This window comes from Podarcis gaigeae (genome assembly GCF_964106915.1).
Source record: "Podarcis gaigeae genome assembly, chromosome: 3".
Classification (NCBI taxonomy): Eukaryota; Metazoa; Chordata; class Lepidosauria; order Squamata; family Lacertidae; genus Podarcis; species Podarcis gaigeae.
Genome location: NC_139680.1, coordinates 42,724,977 through 42,747,600, shown reverse-complemented (window position 1 = coordinate 42,747,600; position 22,624 = coordinate 42,724,977). Strand labels below are relative to the sequence as shown.

The window sequence follows — 22,624 nt, the reverse complement described above, 5'->3', positions numbered from 1 at the left end:
GCCACTGTGATAAAATGCAATTTTCTGTGAGACAGTGGGATGCTTCTATCATTGGCAGTGATGCGCATGAAGATTCAACTGTTTAGAGCAGGTGGGAGAGCAGGTGGCACTGCCTCCCACACCGGATGTGCCTGCCTGCTGTCCACACATTAGATGTGATGGAATAGGAGCTGTAGTGCCATGGAAGTTGGGTCTGCACTGACCCTAAATCACCGTTACCTCCAACATGTGACACCATCTTTCTCTCCCACCACACCTTTGCAGCCTTGCGTGAACAAGTTATAACCATCTCACAATGCCCTACTGGGCTAATTTGATCATATTCTGAAGAGTCAAGATTTTTAGTTTCTGTTTAATTCCAACATGGGTGAGTTGCTTCACATCATTTGGCATTGTATTAACGTTAATGCCTTGCTTAGCATTCATTTTAAACGATTGCGCAGTAGAAATTTGCCATCTTCACAGCAAGCGGAAGCTTTCTGCTCCTTTAATTACCCGTGCATGATTCCTCATGCTACGCGTTGGACAAGTGTGTCAGCTGCTGTGAAGGATAGGTGCTTAATCAATTATGGATTACAGAACTTCACAAGAAGACTTAATCGCAAGGGACTTGGCATTGCTTTGAAATGCTCTAACCAGCTTTTGTTTTAACCGAGTAAATTTTCCAGATTTTCAATTTGCCCTCTTAGAAATATTAAGCGATTGGGGAATGGGGAAAGCTTCAGTTGTATAGATTCCATGTGCCTGTTTCAGTGTACAGACCAATCTGGCACATAGGTCCACTCTTCTGCCACTGACAGCCATCCAGCTCCAATGTAGTGGTGAAGCAGCAGCGTTCCATATCATGCTATCTCCATATGGTCTAAATAATGCATCTGCTAATGGTGTGGCCTTTAGCTGCAATTTCCTGACATTTTGGAGTGTCTGTGAACATCGAAAGCCCTTAACACAGCATGCAAAGCAGAAAGCTTTTTTTTATTAATTGAACCATCGCTGTACTACTGGGGAAAGGGCTTCAGAGGCAGCACTCAGATTATGGAATGCCCTACCAGAGAGGCAGATTTTTTGTGTGTTCTTTTTGGTACCAGATGAATACCTTTTTATTTATGCGGGCTTTTAAATGGTGAACTTTTTGAATCCATCCAATTTTAGGTCCGCTGTATAATTTTCATTGTGCTGTTTTACCCCCTGCTGATGTTTGGTGTGTTTTTTTTTAATGCCAAGTGTTTAAGCTATAATTTGTTTACTTCTTTTGTTGTTCCATTTTATTTATTTATTGTATGCTTTATTATTTCCAGAGAATACTGTTTGGGGACAGCACATAAATGGCTGTTAATACAAAAATAAACAGTATTTGATTTATGGGCCCTAATGTGGAGATCCTAATGTACAGCATCATCGTAATTTACACATTGTTGCTTACAGGGATTTCTTGCCTGCTAATTAATTAAATGATTGATGCTGGCAATTCAGATGGCAGCTAATGCAGAGGAGCTGGGCCTACCTGGGTTAAATGTCTCCCATGCCCAACCAGATTATCAGAGCTCCTTGGTGCACCTCTGGCCCAAAGGCCCATGCATTGCCTTATGCTGCAGTACCCCACTTTCTGCTATTCTTCAGGGGGTAGGAATCCAAAAAGAGCTCCTATTTCTGCATGTGGATTGTCTTTGCTTTGTTGGTCCTCTGGTCTTCAAATTTGTGAATCTAATAAATTTTCACTCACAAGAAAATAAATACATGACAATAAAATAGCCATTAAATAAGATAAATGTGGGGGGGGGGGAGCGGAGGGGAGGGGAGGGGAGGGGAGGGGAGGAGGCCATTCAAACAGAAGACAATTGAGGAATTGAGTCTTTTTATTTTTTTAAAGTCAACTTACACTTTGCTTTCTGCTCCACAGAAAATGTATTCCTTAAAAAAAGATTTAATGCGTTGCTGGCGCAGAGAAATCAATTCTTTCAAATCAATGGTAATTTTGTAGGCAGTTAGCACTTATTCACATGAATGAGTGTGCCTCTGCTGGTGTTCTGCAAAAATAATCAGTGGCAGAACAATATTAAACTTTGGAGCTTAATTTGCAAGTACGTAAAATAGCATCTATTGATGCTCATGCCTCTTTTATGTCTTTATTGAAATGTATGATCTCTCCCTTTTCTGCAAGCGCAGGACAATGGACAGCACTCAGATGTATCTCTCTCTCTGTAGGTAAGATGTATCTCTCTCTCTTCATTATTTGCCTGGGGGTGCTGCCTGGGAGGTTTAGGGTGTGCAAGGTGCTATAATAATTAGTAGGGTGTAAATTCTTTGGAAAATCATACAGTTGATCCAATAAACTAGTACCATACCATTGCTTAAAACATTGGAATAATTTTGAAATGCAACAAGCCCCATAAGTATGCAGCACAACATGTGTTAAGTCAAAGGTGTTCAGCTGGTGACTGAAAGAAGCTTAGGGCAGTGCTACCACTACCATCACAGTTTTTAAATGTTCTTGCTCCTTTTGGTATCATTGCCTTTCCTTTCAGCAAAGACTATGCAAACTTGGTACATCATGAAAAGAAGAGGAGAAATGTATTTTGATCCAGTATGATGTCCACCATCAAAGGAAGTGGTGGGCCAAGCAAGATGTAGCCCAGTAGACCTGTGGTTGTGTAACAGAGGAAGATAAAAGAAGGCGAGGAACTGGACAGGGACCAAAATATTGGTTCAGGACCATGTTGCCTGAGAAGCAATTGGCAGAGCTTTATAGTCCAGATGAAAGCCCCACCTCACCCCGGAGTGCTGCATCTGCCTTGTTAAAGGGCTGGTGCTTGTTCCTGCAGCTGGTGGCTTCTTTTAGGCAGTGGTCTGCACAAGAAAAGTGAGCGAGAGAGATGTGCCGATACCAAAAGAGGGAGGGCAGAGGAAGATAAAGCCCATCTGAGACTGGCCAGGGACAGCTAATCTCAGTGTGGTTTCCCCTACATTGGGCACCAAGCCAAGGGGGTGCAAAATGTTGATCACCACCACACCTATATTTATACAAGTACCTACTGAGAGATTCATTTAAAAAACAATTTTTGTCCTTGCTTAGGACATCACCAAAGTCCACCCCTGCCAGGGGCTGGGTCCCCACCCTCACATGTTGGGGGAAAGACTGCTGTCATAGTCAAGGGTGATTGAAGTTCTATAATTTATTTACTTAGATCCATGGAGGAAGTCATTTAGTACAATACATTATTTGGATGGGTACTCAGAACTTTGAGACTTGGTCTCCATGGCATAGTGGCAGTTTGAAAAGACTTTAAAAAAGAAAAAGAAAGAATTGATTTGATTCAAGGGAGATTTCAGTGGCGATCCTGGTGTGTGCTTTCATAAGTGTAATTTCCCCCCCATTGCTGCTGGTTTCTTATCTGTCAGAAGCACACACATCTTCATTCTAAATTGGGCAGAAAGTGGCTAAAATATTCATTTGCAAAGGCCTCCAACTGTAAGCAGGCTAGCGTTGTAGCATGGCTGATATGAATAAATGTTTGCCAATAACATTATTAATTTTCTAAACTTGCTGAAAATGAAAGAGAATACCAGACTAAGCTCAATGTGATTAAATTTAGCTGCTTTGATGTTTCTTAAACAAATCTTTGGCAGAAGGTTATATTCCAGCCTTGCCTGTGTGTCCTGTATAATTTAATATCTTGACAGCCTCAATGGCTGCAAATTTCAGTGATATCTAGTTGGTCTTATATTTTTGCTCTCTTGGTTCTTTAGGAAGAAGAAAACCCCAAAGCAATAATCCCTCTTTCACTGTACTCTGAGCTGCTAGTTATCCATGGCTCCTAAGTCTCCTTTTTTGCCACCCATTTCTATTCATGTTCATATTCTCTTCTTTTGACACACTTGAAAAAGCTCTTAATTCAGATGTTGATTCTTCCATCAGACTTTCCCTTGCAAAATATTTTCATTTGCCATTGATTTAGCTTGTATTCGTAAGTTGCTGTTTGCAGATGAGACCATCAAGCCAGTCTCTGGGTGACTGGAAACATTTTGCTTGTGTTTGCATAGAGAGATAGCAACAGCATCTGAGACCATGGAGCAAACTGAGTTCTTGGTAGGGCAGATTTCTTACAGCTCTTTTGATCAGAAAGTAGGAGTCCAAAAATATTGTAGGGTGAAGATCAAAAGGGAATATTCTTTTCATGCTTTAAGCTGTGCAGCATCCTGCAGGCATTTCTCGTGCCCAAGCCCCATTGCAATGCATGGAAACTGCTCAAGCTGTGTTTTTGTACGATTCCCATTCATGTCAGTGGGGCTTGGAGCAGAAAGAGATTATTTCCTTCTAAGGGAGGCACTTTAGGGTTGCCATATTTTGAAGAGCAAAAAAGAGGACACGTTTGCTGGCTTCTACTTTTAACTATGAATCGCTATGACAACTCTACCCATTGAAAAGAAGGATGTGTCCTGGAAAAAGAGGACGTATGGCAATCCTAACGGTTTGGGGAATCTGTGCCCCCCCCCCCCAGATGCTGGGCTCCAACTCCTATCATATCTGACCATTGGACATGCCAGCTGGGGCTGATGGGAGTTTGAGTCCAACGACATGGGGAGGTCCCCAGAACAGCCCCATTCCTGCCCTAAAGCTTGTAGTGCTTTCTTTTATTGGACCCGATGCAGAAAATTCTGACTCAAGCCACAATACTCCTCGAGAAGATGGGAGATGTTGCCAGGTCAACTTTATCTTAAGAGAGGGCTTAAAGAAAGAAGCTGCTTAATGAAACCCATAAACTGTGTTTTTTAAAGGGTACACAGTACTGGCACTTCTTTTTTGTTGTTAAAAAGTATGGCACTTACTGTAACAACCTCAGGGTGAGCACTGGCACTTATTTTTCTAGGAAAAAAGCACTGCCCATGAGGCTTATTTTTTGACACTCCCCAGCAGGACTGGTGAACAATGTACTTGGGGCAGAAGGGTGATGGCCTGAAGAGCATCCCAAAGCCCATAGAGAGAGGCCTGGAGGGCTGCATTTGACTCCTAAGCTTGATCTTTCCCACCCCTGCTCTAAATGGGAAACAGTACAGTTTGGTTTTTTCCTTTATCATATTCCTATGCAGGTGAATGCCCTTCATTGTATGGGAGAGATGAAGAACGAGGACAAGTTGTGTTCTAGGCTGACAGGGCACAAAGTCCTGCATCTTAATTGATCCCAGGAGAAGTCTCCCATTTCCTGGTGGCCTCTGGGCTCCTTCGGGGTGGGGCTTAAGAACATGGTGAATTTGCATTCTTTAGTCGCTGTGGTTCCCCAATGCTCTCTCAGTTGATCCTGTGTTCATTGTCCTAAGGGTCCCCTCACTACTGGGATCCATCATAGAGCTCTAGCAAAGGGTGTGTGAGCTAGCGCCGCCTCTTTCCTACCTTCATAATGATGAACAGCTTGTATATTGGCAAGTGATGGCTAAAGAGCAGACCTTTTCAGGCTATGGAACAGCCTTGCCAGAAAGCCTTAGCAAGCACTGTCTCTCTGGTCTTTTCAGTGCCAGGAGAAAATGTATTTGTTCGCTCATATATTTTTAATTTTGTCTCAAATCTGGACTGTGAAGTGTGTATACTGCCTCTGCTGCAAGGGAAGATGTTAGCTGTTTCTTTCTGACTTTTAATAATTCTAAAAATAACTTTCTTTCTGATTTTAATAATTCTATATTATATTTTTAGTATTATCTTAGTAAGCTGACCAGGGAATCATGATTGATGGGTGGCAATATAAAGTGAATGAGTGCTGATAATTGATATGAAATGATTATTTGAATTGATAGGAGAATATTATGGGGATGGGGATGGTCATGTATATTTTCTATTGCAACTGTCATGGAGTACACAGCTTAGAAATTTAAGAAATATACTCAGCCCCTGTCCTGCACTTGTGCCTCTTTACCTATGAGGGACAACAGGATGGACAGAGAAGAACTCCTTATTGAATTGGGACTTGGGCTCCTGTTCTTTCATTCAAAACCATGCCTGAAAATTGTAAGTGGCATCTGTGTTAGAGCTCATTCACACTTCTGACACTCATCATAACAACTTGTCCTTTTATATATATATATATATACAGAGATCACTGTAGTACCTGGACTGAATATATATGAGAAAGTTGAAAGAACTTTCTTTGTTACATTTTTGCATTTTCATGCTCCAAAGGCTGATGACATTAGCATTTCACTTGCTGTGCACCGGCAAGACCTTAACCGCCTGACTTGCATCATATTTTCTTTTTACATAGAAATGTTATACTTGGGGTAGAGAGGTGCTGCTGCTATATATGTAGAATGGCTGCCCTATAGAATACATGTTCAGGGTGGAAGGGAAGGCGGGGTATTGGGAAGTTTTTTTAATATCTGACATTTTATTATGTTTTTATATGTACTGTAAGCTGCCCAGAGTGGCTGGGGAAACCCAGCCAGATGGGTGGGTTATAATAATAATAATAATAATAATAATAATAATAATAATAATAATAGGAAAACACATACAACCAACATTTCCCCTATGAAGAAAGGCTTTGGGACTTTTTAGTCTTATAGTTTAGAGAAAAGGTGACTAAGATGGGACATGATAGAGGTGTATAAAATTAGGCATGGTAAGGAGAAAGAAGGCAGAGAGAATATTTTCTCCCTCTCTCATAATACTATTACTCCAATGAAGCTGAATCTTTGGGAGATTCAGTTCAGACAAAAGAAACTACCTATTCACACAGTGCAAAGTTAAGTGGACTATATCTCCTATCTTCTTTGATCATTGATCATGCTGGCTAGGGCTAATGGAAGTTGGAGACAATCAAGCTCTGGAAAGCACCAATTGACTTCTCCACTATATCTTTCTTAAATCTCTCCATAGTTCATAAAAATGAAGCCTTGTGATGGTAATGTGGTGTTCCATGGGTGTTTCAGGGCATTTGCCAAATTCTGAAGCCCCTCAGATATAGGATTGGACCCTAATTTTTTATATAGAAAGATATGCCTCTGAAAACCAAAGACGTTCTTGCTCTGTGCCTGAGTGCCTATGTGGTTTAGTGGTTAGTATTGGACTAAGACCTGGGAGACCAGGGTTCAAATTCCCACTCAGCTGTGAAGCTCACGGGATGACCTGGGGCAGTCATTGCCTCTAAGCCTAACCTACATCATAGGGTTCATGTAGGAATTAAATGAGGAGAACAGTGTATGCCACCTTCAGCTGCTTGGAGAAAAATGATGGGATAGAAATTCAATAAATAGTAATAATAAATATTCATTGTGGATTAAAAAAAAAGAAAGGGAAAAAATGAGTCCCAATCCTTTGTGGCATTAATAGTGGGCAAATTGTTCTACAAAACTCATGAGTTGCTCTTGTGCCCCTTTTCTCTTAAATTATTCTTGAGTAGATAAAAATGATGTGAATAATTACCTTCTGAACGTCTAGCTATTGTGCTGTAAGAGGGAATGTTAGATATATGGCTCATAAACTGAGCAGAGCAACTTAATAAAAGAGTTTGATTTATTAATTTTTCTAAGCTGTACAACATCTGACATTGTGGTTTCCTGTGATAACAGGCGGTTTTGATGGATGTGAAATCCTTTTTTTCCCTGGCTCGGTGTGGTCTCTAATTAAATGATACACTAGGGCTCAATAGGCTCAGATGCCTTTTTAGCTCTTCCAGATTTTTTATTTTAATAGATCCAGAACCTCTGGGGGAAAAAAAAGTTTGATATTGTGTCTATGTGCTGTAATGGATCTTTGACTGATTCATGTCTGCTAATGCCAGGGTAAAGAGGTTCCATTGTTCGGCCCATTTTTACCATGATTTGGTTCTTGAAAGCATCTTTTTTTGAGAGGGAGAGAGCCATTAGCTCAAAACTGTCCTTTCTCAAATAGCACATTTTGCAAGCAATTCTTTCAGCTGTTCACTCCAAAAAGGCTTTGTTCTTCCAACCAGACTTTTTGTGTGTATGGGTGTGTGTGTGTGTGTTAGAAAGAGAGAGAGAGAGAGAGAGAGAGAGAGAGGCAGAGAGAGAGGGAGCGTGGGCAGGGGAAGAGAATGATTTAAAAGTAATCACAGGATCAAAACACACCTAAATGCAGATAGCCCCAGGTATGGTGCTGCCAATTGGATCAGGGCTTGTGTGAAAAGCCACCAGAGCAGCAGAGCCTTCAGAACTGGCAGCCAGCTGGAGTTAATATGGAGGCAGAACATCTGATATAAACTGCAGCGCTTTTGTATGGAAGAATGTTTTGTCCGTCAGCTTCACAGAGAAACGCTTGCTTACCCCTCTTGGAGAAGGGAATAAAAGCTCTAGGGTGGTGTGGGGTGGAGAGGAAGAAAGGGTGAGGGAAGGTATCGCAGGTGGATTAAGGTCCACTGAAAAATTAGCCAGGTAAGTATGTCTGTGTCCTCATCGGCACTATTCAATTAAAGCACGATTACATTCATAGCTTCCCTCAAAGTATCCTGGTGTCAAGGGCTCCGAAAGTTGCTAGGAGACCCCTATTTCACACATAGAGCTGCAATTCCCAGAGTTCCCTGGGAAGAGGGCCTGAGTGTTAGTTATGTGTGGGGAATGCGGTGTGTGTGTCTCCTAACATCTACAGCTCCCAGGATTCTTTGTGGGGGCCAAGACAGTTAAAGTGCTAGGACCGTGCTTTAAATGCATGGTGCAGGTGTGCTTGGTGTGTTTCCCTGCCTGCTTTCAATAATGTGTTCACTTGCTTTGTTTATTTGAAAGGCTTTGACGCAGCCTGAAGTTGAATGGCTCCTCCATGAGCTGTTGCTGAGAGAACGCAGCCCTTATAGCACTCGGTGACAGCTGGATCACTTAGCACTTTAATCAGAATCCAAGTGGTTGCCGTAACGACTATTTGACCTTCTGTATCATAAAAACAAAACAAAAACCCACTTGGGGTTTTATTCTTTTCTTCATTGGTGCATTATTATATAAGTCCACCTTGGAAGTCAGGACAATTCAGGCCCTTCTTCATATTCTCTCTCTCTCCCCCCACCCCCGCCTGGTGTTGTTCTTCTGGCATCCACATTTTGGTGTGCGCAGCTCATCAGCGATATCTGATCTTGCAGTAGGGAACGCTCAGTCGCAAAAGTATGTGCTCAGTCTGAAATTAAAGCTCAATTTAGTTTAATTGTCCTTGATTTTATCAAGTGCATCAAACGACTCATTCCATATGCAAAAATAAATGCAGAGGAAAAACAACTAAAAATGCCTCCATCTTAAGAATAAACTGCACTATCAAGTGTCACCATCAGCCCTGTGTTATTTTGGTTGCTGCTCTCAAATCCAGTCATATGGCAGCTGTTGTTTTTTTTTCTCCTCTTGGGGGTGGGGGGGAGGACTGTCTTCAATTCATGACCATTCAACAAGGAAAAGATCAATCGTAAGAAATCCTCATACTGGCCTCAGGTGACCTGTGAATAGGGATAGACAAGTCTGTCAAATTCAGTTTCTCTCAGTGTCTGGTTTTGCCAGTCTCAGGCCCTCCGCATTTCCACATCAGTATTCATTTAAAAAATAAATACCTAAATACAGAGCTCCTCATGAAAATTCACCGGCATTTAGAGTGAATGTCTCCTACTATACACATTCTACATATGTATTTTTATGCATACTTCAAGCTAGCATATGCGTTTTTGTACACATTGCTTCGCTTTTGAGCTGGATGACCAATGGCCTGGCTCAGTGCAAGGAAGCTGCGTATGTTCCAGAGAGAAGCAGCTCCCCAAAATCCCAAATGTTCCCCATTTGCTCCCCTTAAAGTTCTGAATGGCCTCTGAAATTTGTTAAATTGCCACCAGGGTGGAGCATATTGCCCCAGTTGAGAATCATTGGTCTAGGTGGACAATGCTGACCTAGACAAACCAATGGTCTGGCTTTGCATAAGGCAACTACTCCCTGTGTTACTACTAGCAATTTCCACAGTGAGACAACTGCTTACCTAGACCTGCCAGTTACACAGACATAAAAAGAACTCACTGAAATAGCAGAGGTAGTGAGAATAGCAGGTTGTAGGATTTCAGCCAAAATTCACCATACTCTTAACAAATTTGTTCCCCGACACGACAGACCCATCTTGTATGACTTGTGAGCAGCCTTCCTTCATGGGTTTCTTGTGGTATAAACTTTATTGTCATTTTTCCTTGTTTGCTTTTTGACTGGCAGGTTGCCTTATTGCACAATGGCCCCCAACCTGCTTGTTTCCCATCGGATGGTAACTGAGGCCTTCCGGCAAAGGGTCGCCTGCTTTTGTTCGCACGAGTAGCAAATTAAATTTCCCCCTCCTGCCATGTAGCACAGAGCTGAATGCCAGTCCAATGAGTCATCAAACTTCACCTACTGTCAAGTATGCCACCGAAACTTGTTGATGGCAGAAGCTGAGCTAGAGTCTGTCAGAGCAGAAGCGCAGTTGAGAAACGACTTCCTTTCCTTTTCATTTTCAAAACCCCTGTCCATACATAGAGATTTCCACAAAGCATGAAACCACTGCTAAACTGTTTTTGTCTCTTGGTCGAGCAGAATAATTTAGCCCACTTCCTTTTTATCACACCTGCATCCCTTGAAATGTGCCATGTGAGCCCTCCCTCCCTCTCTGCTGCTCAGTGGCTCGGGAGATTGAGAGCTTCCCTGTTCTTTGGACTATCAAATACACTTGATTTGCCCGAGAGCATCTTGGCAAGGAAGTCAAACAAAGGCGGTCATGCTGAAAATGAAGTCTCTGAAACAGTGAATATGGATTAATTTAATGTTGTGGCCACTGTCACTCACCCTGTTGAAATCTTGGACCCTACGCTGCCCAGGAAGGCATGGGAGGGAAAACTTTGTGCAGCTACTCCCTTCATAACACTGCACCAAGAAACAAAACACTCTGCTTTTCTGCTTCATCTAGCTCTGTAACTGATTCTGAATGATGGCCGGAGCATATTCTGGGTAGGGCAGGAGCATATTCTGTATACAGTGGTATCTCGGGTTACATACGCTTCAGGTTACAGACTACGCTAACCCAGAAATATTACCTTGGATTAAGAACTTTGCTTCAGGATGAGGACAGAAATCATGCAGCAGCGGCGCAGCGGCAGCAGGAGGCCCCATTGGCCAAAGTGGTGCTTCAGGTTAAGAACAGTTTCAGATTAAGAACGGACCTCTGGAACGAATTAAGTACTTAACCCGAGGTACCACTGTATAAGCAGATGCAGTGCTTTATTCACCGCACAGATCTATGCTCACGGTCTCATCTTGGGCATGGTCCACGGGCACATGACACCAGCTGGTCTGCTGAAGCTAAGCAGGTCTGGGTCTGGCCCAATGCATGGATGGGAGACCATGTGGGAACGTCCTGTATGCCATCTTCCATAAGAGAAGAAAGGGGTGGGGGTATAAAGGTACCAAAATAAACAGATAATGTGGTTTATAAAAGTATGGCTGGCTTAACTGTTATGTTCAGTATGCTCCAGACAAGGGGTTCTGATCTAGTACAATTATACAATTGTGTTTCTGTTTCACTGGTTTCCCAACCAGTTGTAAAAGACTGTGGAGTGGTGGAAGCCTCTTTTGTGTGTTGTTGAATTCTCATCCATGGCTGCTTGAAGGAAATCATGGATGGGGAATGTCGGGCCTGAGGCAGAAAGATTTGTGTATGTGTTGTGTTGTGTTGTGTTGTGTTGTGTTGTGTTGTGTTGTGTTGCGTTGCATTGCATTGCATTGTGTTGCATTGCATGTGTGCGTATGTGTGCAAGATCTTCCTAGTACAGAATTTTGGAACTGAACTTGCTGCTTATGATAGCTTTCTTAAATCTCTCCATAGCTCCTTTTTAACTCCGTTTCCAGCTGATTATGGAAAGGCAGTGCCTCAGAAGTGCTAAAATGCTCTGGTGTGGATGAAAACCAAGCTAGTCCTCCCTACATGACTATAGGAACCTGAGACTATAGGTAAGACAGGATGGGGTATATAGGTTTGATAAGGCAAGACCCTGAGCTGTACTTCAGCACTGAGTTCCTCCCATTCCTTTAATCCAGCATTGGAGTAACTATTATTTCCTTTCCTTCTGGGAAGGATTCCATAATACTGGATAGACCCATCTGTATCTCAAGTTGCTGTTATATTGTTTTGTGTCCCACTTGATGTGGTTTATTCATGCAACCACAGCCGTGGCAAATGTGTCCATGGTCTTGATAGGGCCAGCCCTCTTGCACTAGGTCTTTCCATCTCTCTCTTTCCCACTCTCTCAGTAGTCTTCATCATACACGTTCTGAACCCTCTAGATGGTTGCGCTGCTTTACAGAAAACAAAATGCCTTTCCAGAGCCAATGCCACTTTCTGAGGCCTGTGGAAGAGCAATGGATCTCTCGTCTGTCAGCCTCAGATATGAATTTAAATTAAATCTCATTGAGCTGGGCTCTCCCTTTTGATATATTGGCAGATGCCTCTTGGTGTTGAAGCCTTGTTAAATTTTGAGCAAACGCTTCACTGACCAGCTGTTCCTATTAAGCCAAAAGTGGGCTGTAGCACAGGGTCAATTTCTCCTCATGTTTGACGATTCCGGCGTGTCATCTTGCGTGGCACTTTTGCAGTTAGGGCATTATCTGCCGAGCACCCTGGGAGTGGGCTGGTTAATATGAATAAAGGATAAGCCTCCAGTCCCTTTCCACTTCTTGTGTTTTTGTATGCTACAAATCAACACAAGCTCTAATAAGCTTCCTGTTGAGAGATGAAGCAGCATCATTTTCTAATTTAAGCATTTCGGTGACTTATTAAATGCTGTTGACTATGAACCAGTCGGTGATTATTCCGATGAGTGCAAAAAGAAAGAAAAAGAAAAAGAAAACTTTTTTAAAAGTGCTACTGTGTTGCATGTGTTGGTTAAGAAATCAAGATTTGTTTTTGTGTCTTCAAGTCTCAGAGCACCGAGGCTGGTATTTAACATTCAGAAGAGGGTGTTTTAGCAAACAAGAGGCTGCTTCAGGCACGGAGTAATGATTCTGGGGCTCATTATACCAAAGGCAGGGCACTGGATGTTTCTCGACTCCCTTCCTCCAGTGCCTCAAGCTCAGCGCAGTGACCTCGCAGGCATACAGTTCAAATGCATCTCTCTGTCAGGTGAAGCATGCAGATCAGCTGTTGTTCTTTTCACGCCAAGTCAGAGGGAGAAAGTAAACAACTGGCTATGGACACACCTCAGGGACTCCCGTGGCACCTGAAACATTAATGCATGAGGTGCTTCTATGGTGAAAAACCTATTTCAGGTGTAACCAATATGGTGCCTTCCAGATATTCGTTAGGCCGCAGCTCCCACCATTCCTGACCATGAACCACGCTGCTGTAGGGTTGATGGGAGTTGGAGTTCAATGTCTTCTGCAAAGCACCACCACATTGACTATGCCTTCTCTGTTTAATTCAGTGCTGGATGTTTTTGCTACATTGGGCTAAAGTGGCTGCTCTTAGGGACAGAAGAACCACCCTTTTGGGTCAGACCCAAGGTCCATCTAGTCCAGCATACCATATCCCACAGTGGTCAACTGGATGTCTATGAGAAGCATGCAAGTGGAGCATGAGTGCAACAGCACACCACTCTTCTGCTCTTGTTCCCCTGCCGCTGGCACTCACCTGCTAAGTGGCAACTTATAGTTTAGGAACCACTTCTGCCCAATGTAAATGCAACAAGGCAGCATTTTTTTAAAAAATGATGTTACACATCACAGGCAGCCAATAAGTGCCACTGCTGCCACGAAAGAGGACACACCACCCAAGAGAGGGAGAGAGGTGGTAAGGCAGCAATGCAAACATTTGCCCACTGTGGCAAAATTTGTAGCTCCTGCATTGAGCCATTACTGTAATGTGTGTATCAAATGCCACAGGCAATGCTTTTCATGTCACCTGACAAGTATGGCATTAAGAAAGATCCATTTCAAGTCACCAAGGAACTGAGCATGTGCAAAGGTCTTACAGTGCTGACACTATCTGGGATGAAGCCATTTTCCTTGCTCATTGAAAGAAGATTGTGTGTGTGTGTGTGTGTGTGTGTGTGTGTGGAGGAAGGTGTGGGCTCAGGCATAGACCTTATCTCCAATATAGAAGCATGTCCTTAAAAAAGCAGCAGAAAATCCAGACACCAATAAATTATTTAATATTTATAGGCAAAAGATTTAAGAGTGTGAGCTGAAAGCTTAATGCGTGGTGGTGAAGACATCACACTTTATTCCCAGCCCTGTCACTTCCACTTAGGCTTTCCCTGTTCCCAACATAGACCTTGTCGAACTGAGCTCATCAGCATCTTTTTAATTCCATAAGAGTTGCAAATTGGCTTTAAAAACCCCAAAGATCTGATCTTGCTGTTTCCTTTTCTTCCCTTTCAGCTTCAGATGATCTGAAGGCCTTCATCTAGCCAAACAGCTATGATATTAAAAAGGCTTAAGAAATTCAGGTTATTCTAATCTTCCCCTCTCTACTGCCCCCCACCCAAGAATGAGTTGTCCAATGCTCTTAGGGATTTGCCCTCAATATTTGAACTTGGAATTCTGGGTCAGATTCTCCACACAGAGTGAGAGGGAGGGAGGGAGGGAGGGAGGGAGGATGAAAGAAATGTCAGTTTCCTGCTTCTAAGTTGTCTTGAGCCTTTTCAGACCCAGGACCCACTTTTAACCAAAACATGCATTAAGGGACCCATTTCTCAATCTCTTACCATATATCTGCATGGTGGTAGTGACCCACCTTGGATCAAGCCACAATCCACGAGTGGGTCCTGGCCCGCCATTTGAAGGCCAGTGGTCTGAAGCATGCTTTTGAAATGTGGGAGATATCTTTACTCATCTGCATTCCACAGAATTCACTGCTGATGACAAGAGGCGAGTAGTTATTATCTGAAGAGGCCGATTTGCCTGCAAGCAAAGAAAAGGGATTTGTGGGTCAAGGTTGTTGAGAATTCTTGTTTGGGTTTATTTCAGTGTATAGCAAGATTGTATCTGATGAAGGGGGCTCTAGGCTTTATGCTATATCCTAGGCTTTATGCTATAATAAATCCATTCCTACAGATGCCCCAAGACTCTTTGTTGTTGTTTTTTTCTCATGGTCGGAGCTGGACTTTTCCCATGTGATCCTGCTGGTCCCACAGGGTCTCTGCAGTCCTATGTTGTGTCAGAGGAGCATAGGATGGGACCACATGGAAGCTACAAATGTTCAATCCTGAATGTCAGAATCAACCATTAATCCAGCAGGTAAATACAAAGTAGTATGGCAAGAGGTGGGGAGCCTCAGGCTTTTCTCTCTAGCCCCTACGTTACACCATCTCCTCAGGACATACCCTCCAGGTGCCCTTCTCTATGTGCTCCTTGTGAGATATTTTGCCTGGCTGGAATGGTCCTTGACTCCTGAGAATGCTTGGTGGATGGAGAGGTCTTTTTGCTTGGCTGGAATGTGGCACATTCCACAACCATTGCTCCTCCGCCCCTGCCCACTACAGACACGTGGCCTGCGGAGTTTCTCACCCTTGTAGTGGGACCTCTTCTTCCACCATCATCGCCAGCAATCAGGGAAGGAGGGAAATATCAGCAGATCCTGGGTTCACATTAAGGCCTCTACTCCAACAAGATACCATAATGGAAACCAAGCCTTATGAGGAAAGGTTGTAGGAGCTGGGTATGTTAAAGCTAGGAAAGAGGAGACTGAGAGGAGATATGGTGGCCATCTTCAAATATCTGAAGGGCTGTCACATGGAAGATGGAGCAAACTTGTTTTCTCCTGCTCTGGAGACTAGGACTTGAACCAATGGCTTCAAGTTATAAGAAAGGAGATTCCGACTAAACACCAGGAAGAACTTTTTGACAGTAAGAGCTATTCGACAGTGGAATGGTCTCCCTTGGGAAGTTGTGGGCTCTTCTTCCTTGGAGGTTTTTAAGTAGAGGTTGGATGGCCATCTGTGGTGGATGTTTTAGTTGAGATTCCTGCATTGCAGGACTAGAAGACCCTTGGGGTGCTTTCCAACCCTACAATTCTATGAATCTGTGATTCTGTTATTCCAATGCAAATTAACTCTGGCCTCAGTGCATTTTAATTATCTTTTGCACTCAAAACAAGGTTGCTTAAAGACTGGGGGAAAGGAGGGCAAATTATTTAACCTCTTTCAACCATGCTAAACTTATCAGATCAAATTCTTAGCAGCAGATTCCAGGGGTGGCAACAGCTCCCTGCCTGCCTCCATATCTGCGCGTTGCTGAAATTGCTGTAGCATATATATATAACGAGGTGTTTGAGAAGCTGCCAGTAGATGGTTTTAATCCTCTTGTAAAACCTATGCAAAAGCACTGGCAGAAAGCACAGAAACTGGAGCAGGGCTGGACCCAGACAATTTGCTCCCCGAGGTGGCAAAGCAGCAAATGATCTTGTGCCTCTATCAAAGCCAAGATGCTTCTTTCAGAAGGCTGGCCAAGTTCTTTTGGCACCTGAGGCAGAAAAAAAAATCCCACAAACACCTCTCCCCTTCCCTGGCATTTAAAATACAGCAATAATGAAATGCCTAACAATTAGCTCCTGCTCACGACACCCCAAAACAGTGAAGGAGATTAAACCTACCTATGTCTAATTTCTCTGAAGGTGAATTTAATTTAATTTAATTATAACAGCTGACTGCAGGTAGTCCTTCAGCTACCACACAGTTCTAAGTTTGCTGGGGTGAGCCAGCTTATTCAGGCAAGACCAGAAGACAACAGAAATAGATTATCTAAAGAGTTTATTAGAAATAGAATGCTTAAACGTTAGAGTCAACAGAGCAAAGCTGACACGTACTTGCAGCCAGTAAAGTAGTAAAACAATGAGTCAGCAAGACAACCCTAGGTAGGTATGAAAGTAAACTCATATCAGGTAGCTGTGAAAGTGAAGACAAGGCTTGGGTTCTGCTCCTGGTTCTCTTCTCTCCCCAATCCTAGACTTTGACCTAGGCTGGATCTAGACATGTCAAAGAAGCGATTCAGTTAAACGTGTTGTAAACTCATACAGGGAGATCTGGTAGGGAAAGAAGGGACTCCACAGCGCCATCTGGTGTCATAGTGTTATATCACATATACAATGCTTTTTCTTTACCAATCTAGCTGAGTCCCAATGGCATTAAACTCCATTGTCTCCCCTCCTTGGGGAAGAAACCTATTGTTTAATTTTTGCAGAGGTCCTTAGAACTGTTTCACACTGCTCCCTTCCTGATGCATTAATTCATCTCCTGTTTCCCCCCTCCAATAGGTACAACTGACCACAATTTCTTATGCACACCCCTGTGTGCTAACATTCCTCCTTGCCTGGCACTTTGTTTCCCATTTGTGCTGGCCATCTCTGCTCTTTCTTCTGTTTTCCTGAAAGCTGCATCCAAATGTGCTAGAAGGTACTTGCAGCTAGAATTAATGCCAGCTATTAATGCCTTTATTTTAGCTTTGGGCAGGGCTTTTTTTCAGCCGGAACTCACCGGAACTCAGTTCCTGCACCTCTCATTGCCATTACAGTGGTACCTCAGGTTAAGTACTTAATTCGTTCTGGAGGTCCGTACATAACCTGAAACTGTTCTTAACCTGAAGCACCACTTTAGCTAATGGGGCCTCCTGTTGCCGCCGCGCCTCCAGACCTCGATTTCTGTTCTCATCCTGAAGCAAAGTTCTTAACCGGAAGCACTATTTCTGTGTTAGCGGAGTCTGTAACCTGAAGCGTATGTAACCTGAGGTACCACTGTATAAGAGAACAATGGAGGTGTTCATGGTGAGTTCTGTCTCACTCTACCTAATGCTAGCGCCAGTCCTGATCAACCTTGCTCATAAGATGAGCAATTTATACATTGCTGCCTATCAAATATTTGGAAGGCAGAGGTGAGCATGTGTGATTCAAGCGCAGAGCTGTTAGTTTGACCCCAGCCTGACCCCTGTGGGATCAAAGCTTTTTACTTACTCACATCTACCACCCACTTCTGTGGTTCACTCTTGAGGATGAATATAAATTACAGTGTTACTGCTGCTTTTTCCCATGTCTTGAACTTCCCCTGGCATCAACCTCAGGAGACCAGATATATGAAATGGATCTAATCGGTGATGGGCAGTTCGATGTGTGGGTGTGTCAGGAAAGCCTTGCTTAATATGCTGTTTGTAAGCTGAAATGGCTTGGCTGGGCAATGTATTGCACATGGAAGTAACCAGAGTTTCTTCTTTTTCATGCTTCTTAGCAGGCTGTATTTCAGTAGCTCAGCCAGAAGACTACACAGGGAGGTGGCTCCAAGGTGCTAAATGCAATTATAAATTTGGGATATCAAAACACGGAAGTTTTTGATTGCATGTTAATGATCTCCTTGATGAAACGCTTTTCATCATGCAATTTTCATCTCAAGGAAGTGTGTGGGGGGGGATTGTTTTGCACTATTAGTTCACCTCTAGAAAGGTTTGGAAAAGCGGGGAGGGAATTAGCACTGCCAACAGAGGATGTAGCTCAGTCCACCAACAGCTACGCACATGCAGAAGCCAGAAACTATTTGTGCCAAACAGTGTTGTGTTTGTAGGTGAAGGAACCCTAGGGACCAACCTGCTGCAGCCTAGGTTTCCTACCTCCAGGGATGTAGGATCAGGATCCCATTTCACAGGGGCTGCTGGAAAGGATTATGATAGAAAACAGAGGGAGATGGATGCAGCTGCAGAGAATGACTTTGAAAATGGCTCAGAGCCTTCTATAAAAGCAGCTCTGAAGGAAGGGAGGGGAGATAAAAGTAGACAGGGAAGCAAGTTTTATGGTGATGTCAGAAGGACCTGCTTCTTTCCCATTGCCACCCTCTTCCTTATATAAATGGTCCTAGTCACAGAAAATGCTTGGCTCAATGGCTTTTATAAGGCATTAGGTGTTACAGCACACTCTAAATACACCAGTCCACTAGTAAGCTCTCCAGCAAAGAGGAAGTGCACTCCATGTTTTACTTGTTCAGTCAAGGAATTTTCTTTCTTGGCAGCTCTGACGAAACATTTTTTTTTCTGGGGCAGGAAAGCCCTCTTGCAATTCCTTCCATGACCATCCCACATTCCTAGGCAAGCAAGCCAGTGTGGTGTAGTGGTGAAGAGTGGTAGTCTCGTAATCTGGTGAACCGGGTTTGCGACTCCACTCCTCCACATGCAGCTGCTGGGTGACCTTGGGCTAGTCACACTTCTCTGAGGTCTCTCAGTCCCACTCACCTCACAGAGTGTTTGTTGTGGGGGAGGAAGGGAAAGGAGAATTTTAGCCGCTTTGAGACTCCTTCGGGTAGTGATAAAGCGGGATATCAAATCCAAACTCCTCCTCCTCCTCTTCTTCTTCTTGGGGTCTGCTTCCCTGTGAGGTCTGCTTCCTTGTCTACACTTGCTCCATTCAGGGACTTGGGGTGACTATTTCTTCATCTGATTTGTTTTGCGTCCTAGCCAAATCCAGTCCACAGCCCTACTGAGTACCTGCAGAGGGTGCCCTAATGGAAATGTTATCCAAATGTATCAAGTGCACAAGGCTTCAGGTAGACCAAAGAAAGAGCTGTCAAGCAGTCAGAACTTTGCAGTCCTACTGGGATTCCGCCCCCCCCCCTTCCTGGTGAGTTTTCAGAATAGGAGGAGCCAGGAAAAAAATTGTTTGCTTGCTCACTGTTTCCTCACTGTTTTCCTGTTCTCTATAAAATGTGGCTTTCTGTGTGTTAAAAAATGATGATATTCTTCTGACTGTGCTTGGAGGTATTTTCCTTGTTTTCTTTAAACACATTTTTTTCTGGTTGGTGAAAAGACACTCTGCACGTGCTCAGTGGCAGCTTGTGACTCCGGAAGGATGGAAACAAGCAGGCAGAAATCCTTCAGAGCAACTTGCCTGGGGCCTAATTAAAGGAGCTAAAGGTGTGTCTATGTGTGTGTATCATTAACCCTGTGCCCAGGTGTAGGTGTCATAGCATATGTTTAGTGGAAGGCTTGGCAAAAGGAAGAGAAAAAAAGCTTTGCAAAGCAGCAGCCCAGGAAGCCACCTCTGAGCATTGCTAAGCTGCCAGCCTGCCTTGCTCATTCGATAAAATACACAAACATCTGCCTGCTTGTTGTGAGGCAAGGACACAGCAGTGATCTTCGCCAGCATACTCACCTCCAATGGTCTTCCAATGTAATTACCCTTCAAGGCTTACTAAAACAACAGTAGCCACAGGATGTTATTTACAAATGCGTCACTGTCATAAATCTGCTGCTCTGGACTCGACACATTGGATGCTTCCCCCAGACCCTGTCAGCTACCCACCCATATGGAAAAGCCAGAAGCTCATCAGGCACACATGTTTTGTTCTGTGAGTGCCGAGCTGCATGAAAGGCTGTGAATGAATATAAATGAATATACTAAATGTGAGTAACACATTTGGGGAGTGGGGAGGGGGGAGTGAAGAGGGATAATAGCCGAGCCTAAGAGCTAATTTGAAAGAAGAGTCACAAATGCACACCATGTTGAAATGACTCCCCTGCCAGAGAGAAAGTGGGAGTAGGAAGCTGCAACAGGAATTTGGTTTTAAAAATATTTCCACCCATTTAAACGCTGCTTTTTGAGGATTTTGATGGGTGCTAAGTCTTCCTCTCCCCCAGCGATATAGTTGAGTTTATCACAGCCTCGCGACCCATTGATCTTTGCCATTCAATAGGCATAGCCTAAATATCTTCAAAGGAAGGTATAAAATAGGCTGAGTCTTTGGAAGGCAGATTTTTTTTTTTAAAAAAAGGCTTCGGGCTAAAAAATATATTAAAGGAAGCACGGACAAAGTCAAATAGAGGTTTAATTTTTTTTCTCTATCAGACCCTGCCTCCCCCACCCCACCCCATGCCATTTCACACTGTGAGTGTGAAAGAAAAAGGATTTCTCTGAACTTTGAGTCCTTACATGGAGAGGTGAGTCTAATTAAACTCTCAGGCTGTGCCTGTATTGGTGGAGAGGCAGGAATCCAGCCATAAAGGTCATCCATGGGTCTGGTTTTTTTTAATTCTTTTGACATACTGTAGAATTTTTATAAATATGGTTTATGCACTTTTGCTTAGATTCATCTATTTGATAATTTAGTTCTGTACAAACATTAGCACTGGATCCTTAAACTGACCTCATTCCTGTCTCCAAAATAACCAGTAGATTAAAAAGTAGTAGCCATTGTGGTCTCACGCTGCTTTCAAAAGATACTTGGCTCCACTTCTCATGACCCTCCCGGACCAAGGAGGAGTTTCTTGTTCTGATGGTGAGCTGCTGCTATGGTGAATGAAGACACTTATATATGGGGCAACAGTTTGCAATGCTTTGGCACACTTGAAGGGGCATGCTAAAACCTAATGCACACCGTCACTTGTCCTGCAATGACCTTTGCTAGTGGCTGAGAACCAGTGTGGAGAAACCAGAAAGACCCAGGTTCAAATTCCCACTTAGCCATAAATCTGGCTAAGATTTTGGCTTCTCTCAAGTTTCTCACTTTTCCAATCTTAAACTCAGATCTTCTATATCAGAAAGTGATTTTTTAAAAATCCTCATGAAGATTCATTAGCACTTTGAAGCAAATTTCTTCCAAGGTACATGGTTGTATACCATTTTGCCTAATACTCATTTTTACAAAGCACTCTGCCCTAAAATAATGCATTTTGTATGTTATTTTCATGCAAATATGCATTTTTATGCACACATTTTACCAAAGGAACTTGCATATTTGTACACATGACTTTGCCGAAGAGCTCCACCACAAAATTCAGAGAAGTGCAAATTCTGAAGGATGGCTGTGTTTTGGTTCATCTGTTGTTTCAGAAAGTGCAAATTAGGCAGGTTTGCCTTTAAATGCAAACCTGAAATGACTTTCTCTGCTGTCCCTGGCCATGAGGCTCACTGTATGACCTTGGGCTAGTCCCTCTTCCTGAGCCCAACAGTCTAATGTCTATCTTAGGGCTGTTGTAAGGTAAATAGTAAGCAGAGGGGAAGGAACTGTGTGTGCTGCCTGGTGGAAGGTAAGGTTACAAAAACGAATAAACAGTACTGGCTTGCTCTCAGCACAAACGAGTAATTCCCATAATACCACTGGGGTGGAGTGTGGGGAAAGCGCTTCATCTCAGGCACTGAATCTGGTGAAATTTCCTCTGCTCCTCGTTTGAAGGCACAGGAGCTCTTTTCCTTCATCCGGATACTCTTTAGGTGAGATGGAGAAGCATGGCTGGAGACTATCTAGGAAGAACAACCACCCCACTTGGAGGCAGTGGATGCTGTTGCCTGAAGACAGAATTAGTTCATCAGACTCCAGCTCCTCAAGCTGAGCAAGGAGGCAGATAGTATATGCTTGCATAATACTGCAGAAAATGAACAGCCCTAATTAAAATGATAGCAGTGTTTTTCTAGACTGCTTAACTTCTGTCAACTTAATTTGTCCTTTAATTTATGCTGCCTTGTCATGGACTTGGTACATTTCTTGCAGTGGGTGAGAGAGGCAGTATTTAATATTGTTGCTCATCAGCCCAATCTCTGAGTGGTATGAGATCCCAGCAGTTCCAGACACTTGTCCAGGGTTTGGTTTCCTTGGAATGAGTAACAGCAGAGACTGTGGTGTCTTTGTGATATATGGTTTATTCACACACACACATATATATAACTCAAGGGGCTCAC

General features: G+C 43.3%; 2 long non-coding RNA genes across 2 annotated transcripts in view; one reads left to right on the top strand and one right to left on the bottom strand.

Moving 5' to 3' along the window:
* LOC310840838 overlaps positions 1–22,624 on the bottom strand; it is a 387,462-nt gene that overhangs the window by 279,970 nt on the left and 84,868 nt on the right. The gene's annotated exons all lie outside the window — the stretch shown is intronic.
* Positions 19,723–22,384, top strand: LOC310840865. Its single transcript, XR_014562221.1, has 2 exons — positions 19,723–19,863; positions 22,160–22,384. It is a non-coding gene; the product is annotated as an uncharacterized lncRNA (long non-coding RNA).